Consider the following 5851-nt stretch of genomic DNA (forward strand, 5'->3'; position numbering starts at 1 on the left):
GCGGGGATGAGGATTAAAAAAAAAAGAGTAAAAAATGAAGGTGCAGAGAAGAAAAGCAAAGAGAGGGAGGGGAGGGGGGCACGGCAAGCACAAGAAGGAGAGCAGGAGTGACAGGGGGAAAAAGAGCCTCCTTTGTAAGCCGGTCGCGCAGCTCTTCAGCATTCAGAGCACCTCCACGGGGCTGGGACCGATGGGGGGGAAGGGGAAGGTGTATGTGTGGGATGGGGGTGGGTCAGCAGGGCGAGTGTGGGTGATGGACCTCAGGTGGAGGTCAGGAGAAGGGGTCGGCAGGGCGAGGCCTGTGGCCGCCTTGGAGCCACATGGTTTCCTTCGCTGAAACTCCACGCGTGGGAGCTGCTTTCCGACCTCATTAATGTGTTCACCGGCCCTCGTCTGGCCTCCCCCGTCCAGCCCGCTGTGTTGCATCACCCCGGTCACCCCACCCCCATCCACCCCAACCTTTACTCAGCTGTCCTCCCATGCTTCCGAGGAACCCTGAAAAGCCCCTATCGCCAATGCCTGAAACTATCTCTTTAAGCACTGAACAGATTTTAATGAAACTCCCAGCCAGTAACCTATAAAAGTCCATCTACATCTGGATTAACTTTTCATCCCAGTTTGAGACGACACTAAGTACCAATGGTCCTCATTAAACACAGAGACTGCTGCATTTCAGTCAGTTTCAGGCCGATATGAAGCTGGTGTTTGGTGTGGTAGCAGCTGCCTGAGATCATGGCATGGGCGAAGATGGTACTGGGGATGGAGACGGGGGGACATGACCCCCCACACACAGATTTATAGTGACTCCATCCATCCCCACTCCCCCATCAAGTACAGAATTAACCGATGATTAATGTTTCGTTAATTGGACTAATTCACGTTTCAGTGTGCATAGAGAGCGCAGTGTTTGTGTGAAGAGGAACATTGTGTTTCAGTAACACACAAATGTAACAATCCCAAATAAAAGTAAATAAAACTTATTCTGTTGAACTCATTTGCTGAAAGATAGGTCCCTTCCAACTACAATTCAAAAATCCTATCTGCTCTCCTGGATCTTAGTGACCTGATCGGCTCCATCATTTCTCCACCCAAGATGATTGGAAACCCATTCCTCCAAAGAATGCTATAGGCCTTAAATATTAGCTGACAAGTCCTTTTTCATGAAGATCTAACACCAGCTTGACCTTTAGACATCACGGCTGCTTCTGATGACAGTAAAGTGAGGAAACTAAACGCTGGAGTAGGACCTGGCTGCAGCAAACAGGAAAAAACATATTTTGAAATGGGACCGTTGCTTTCCGGAAATGAAGGGGGCGCTATTTTCATAACCACTAGTATAAATACCTTAAAGAAGCGGTAGGTCGATTGAAAGAAGCTTGAGAGGTTCTTCCACTGATTTTTTTTTTTTGTGAAACGATTCACAATGGAAACCACGCAAAGTCAGCAAAAGGTATTTTTACGTTCTTAAAACAATTTTGTTCACATAGTAAATCAATACGTTTTTGTAGAATAAGCTGAGAATAACACTAACAGATAAAAACTAGTGATATTCGTAATTCATACAAGCTAAGCATAAATTTAGCATGTAGCATAGGGAATTGGTTCTCTGCAGCGCATCATTAGAGATACGTAGAAAAGTAGATGACACGTATAACTGAGAAACGTAGCTTGTGCTAAAAAAACAAACAAAAACAGTCGTTCCTACTCCTTCAAACCGAAGAGCCTCTCAGCACGACAAAGACCCAGGAAGGCCTGATGGAAAGGAGCTGAAGTTCTTCTCCAAAAAACGCTGTTAGCACCTTCTACGCTCCATGCGCCACAGCTCAGCATTTCATTATCGCCGCGCGGCAGGCGGTGTTAGTCAAAGTCACACCATGAGACATCGTTTGTCTTGGCAGACATTGTTCCTGGGAGAACACGCAAAGAAAGAGTTGTGAGCGCAACCCGAACACTGTTGAACGGTTCTGAAGAGGAGGAGGAGGAGGAGGAGGAGGTGGCGGCGCTGCGTGTGTAAAAATAAATAAATAAATAAAAATGCAAAGGCAATTCCAAAGGGTATGCATTATTGAGAGGAGTAAATGGGTCTGGAATGAACATCAAGGCTCATTAATAGTGGATGTGATTACTGTTTCTGGGAACACGGCGCTCTGGACGAGAAGAAAGACGAGCGAAACGGTCAAACCCAAGCCGAAGGTCTGTTTGTTTACTCAGCGCCAGCTGTCGCGTCAAACTCATGACTAAAGCTGAGAGCTGTGTGCGCCAAGAGTCCTGTTAGGATTGCAAACTGCTCGCCCCGAAATCTGCCGGTCGCTTAACACCCTCCACCCTGCCCCACCAGGACTGATATTTACCTGCGCTCGGCTCGGCTTCAGGTCGGAGTTCCTCCTGCTTCATGAGCTCAGCTTTTCAGTCACCTACACCTCCATCACCAGGAGTTCTGACGAAGCTGAGAGGAAGAAGAAGGAGTGAGAGTTTTCAGGATGCCGTTGTAACGTCGGAGGCTGAGTAAAGGTCACACACCGAGGGGTCATAATACTGGATTTAACCCGGATTGTTGTGTTGTCCCACAAACGAAGGGTTCCAGCTCTACATGAGTAGATGCTTCCTCCTCCTCTTCCTCTTTTATTAGGTCCCCCCCCAAACGAGGGGTTCCCACTCTAAACAAGTAGATGACTCCTCCTTTTCCTCTTTTATTAGGTTGTCCCCCAAATGAGGGGTTCCAGCTCTAAATGAGTAGATGCTTCCTCCTCCTCTTCCTCTTTTACTAGGTTGCCCCTCCAAATAAGGGGTTCCTACTCTAAACAAGTAAATACCTCCTCCTCTTCCTGTTTTATTGTGTTGCCCCCCTAACGAGGGGTTCCAGGTCTAAATGAGTAGATGCCTCCTCCTCCTCCTCTTCTTTCGGTTCTCCACGCGTCAGGGTGATGGACGATGGCACCGAGGCTGGCTGCAGTTTACACCAGACGTGCCAGGCACCATTAAGAACCATTTTCTGCCCATTTGCCTGATAGCTGCTATCTCTTATAGGAGTGATTTGCTCTCCTCCTCCGGACTGTGATGGATCTCCCATTGATTCACCAGTGTTGGAGATCACGGAAAAGAGCAGCAGAAGCCACGGCGGCGGCGGCAGCAGCAGCAAGGCAGATGTGTAAGCCAGCTCTCAACTATTCATCAATTGCCGGCGAAAGGGGGACATTAAAAGCCTCAATCACGGTGATTTACTTAAAGTTCTAATCTTGTTATTGCTTCAGGCTTGTGGTAACGGAGCATGAGGAGCCGCTGCGAGGTCACGGCCCCACATTGCTTTCACTCTCGTCTCAGAGTAGCCCCAAACATTCAGATGAGACTCTGTGTTTGTATTCGACTTGGATAATTTCTCCACTCACTCACTCACTCACTGACGGAAATCAGCATGGCTTCAGGCTGTCCGTAACCAGCTCACAAAGGGATTATGGTGAAGAAAAAAAAAACAAAACAAAACATGTTTTTGTGTGTTAATCGTATTTGTTGCTCAGAGTGGTGCAAGAGTCCTCGTTTAAATATCAATCCACAGTGTCGCGTTTAAAATTAAAGGCCTGGCATTCCTTGGGGGGAATGCATGTTGTTCATCGCCTTTTTATGATGGCATTTTAAACAAAGATCATCACATATCCCACTGCTGTACTGCAGGATTTTACGTGATCTGTTAGCACTCAGAATGTGTGTTGGGAATGACTTTCAGCTACTATTACACAAAGTTTTACCTGAATAGCTGGAAAACTGACTAAGTTGTAAGCATTTCTGTGATCGCCAAGGTTGATCAGCTCCAGCAGCCGCCTTCAACTGGATTGCCTCCAGAAGTCAATAGGTTGTAGATGTGCACCCAGTGTTTATTTTCTGAAAGTTTCATTAAAATCCGCCCAGTTGTTTATGAGATATTTTGCTAACAGACAGACAGAATCAACTCTATTCATGCCAGAGTTTTAAACAAATCTCTTTTGCATCCGGTTAGCTCTCTGGTTATCAGCTGGGGACGACGCACATCTATGGAAACACCAGATTTGAAGCTGAGCGTCTGTAAAATCGACTGAGCTGCAGCCATTTTTGTGTTTGCCAAGGCTGATTAGCTCTGGCGGCCATCTTGAACTGGGCTGACATCGGCGATTGCTTTCTGGGAGCTTCATTGAAATCCATCCAGGGAAGCAACAGACATACGGACACCGTATATTTACCGAATATTTGCACACCTGCTTCGAGAAAGCAGAATGCATAAGTCGGTGTCACTGAGAGGCGCCAAACGCACCGAGAAGAACGAGCGGAGCGGCCTGGCCCCCGATTCTTCTGGTTGCGGAGACAAATTTTGATTGCAGAAAACAGATTCGCAGCAGTCGTCTGTCGGCTGAACACAACAAACACAGAGAAGTGACACTAGAAAAAAAAAAAAAATTAAAAATGCAGTGTGACTGCTGAGCACTGAAATTTGCCAAAGAAGCTAAAACCGACTCGTTGAAGCTAAAAGAAGCAGCTGAAATCCAAACGCTGCTAAAAGCATCATGAGAGCTGGAAGCTGAAAAGCTAGGAAGGAACTAAACGTAACGTCAAAAGACAACGAACAGAGGAAGCAGGCTGAAGCAGATTTGAAGGAGAACAATGTTTCTGAAGGAGCTGAGGAGATCTCCGTGCATTTCTATGGGCAAAATAAATATTTGTAAATAAAGTGACATTTTAAAAAGTCTTGGCAGCCATCTTCAGGGTGAGCCGAACGTTTTCATTCATTATTCGGACTGAAACTACACTGCTGTCCAGTTGTTTCTTACTGAGGGTTTGCAGACAAGAGGAACACGTTTGATCCCTCTGGTTTGGACTTTTTCCTCATGTTGCCTCAAACTAAGACTGCTGGCCTTAAACCAGCTACACAAAAAAGAGAGACGCGTAAAAGAGGAGAATCCAAGCAGTGGAAATCTCAAAATTTTGCAAGTTTATAAATTTTAAAATGAGATTCTGGTCGTTTTTGTGATGTGATGATCTGTCAAATAGTTATAGATAGTTTGCACCTTCTTTTACACTACTGATAACAGCTAGAGCATCACTTCAGAAAAGACCAAACTATCCTGTTAAAATACTTAAATTTAAAAGGCCAAAAAAACATTTGGATCCACCGTTCGCTTGTGAAACAAAACTTCAAGATGAGTGTTTCGTGAGGTTGAAATCTTGTAAAGCAGAAGCCTAAACACAAAGCAGATTCTCTTCTTCTCAACATCTGGACTAACAGACACAATTCATCATTTGTTTTGTCCTAAAGGTGTTAAATAAAAACATCATTTCTGTTGCTACAATCATTTCTGGGAAATCTTTGCTGATTAAAAACAGAATAAAATCAAATCTTGTCATGTGATATTGGGGGAAACAACAAATTTGAGGAGTTTTTTTTTTATTTAAAAAATGAATCTCTGCGTTGTTTGATTGCGCGCGCACACACACACACAGGTTTCTAGCTGATTCACCAGTGTGAAACTCTGAATGGTTAATAATTAGCTTTGTAAATAGCCTGCCCCGCCATCAGGGCAGAGCAGTTAATGATGGCGGTGTCGGTGACGTCAGCCCGAGCCCGACGGAGGCAGAAAAGAGCCAGAGAAGGACCGCCGCTGAGGCAGGAAAGGACGGGAGAGATCTCTATATTTAGACGGAGCTGATGGTGGGGAGCAGAGGTGACAGGAGATGAGATGCACACACGGAGAATCAGGGGGAAATTACCACCTATTCTGCTTTGTGCATCGTGACACTCCTTATAAAAAAAAAAAACATACTGACACCTTGAGACATCAAAGACCGACTCTGGGATGTGAGCTGCAGGCTTTGTTTTTTTTTTTTT

This window comes from Kryptolebias marmoratus, linkage group LG19 (genome assembly GCF_001649575.2).
Source record: "Kryptolebias marmoratus isolate JLee-2015 linkage group LG19, ASM164957v2, whole genome shotgun sequence".
In the NCBI taxonomy this organism is placed as follows: Eukaryota; Metazoa; Chordata; class Actinopteri; order Cyprinodontiformes; family Rivulidae; genus Kryptolebias; species Kryptolebias marmoratus.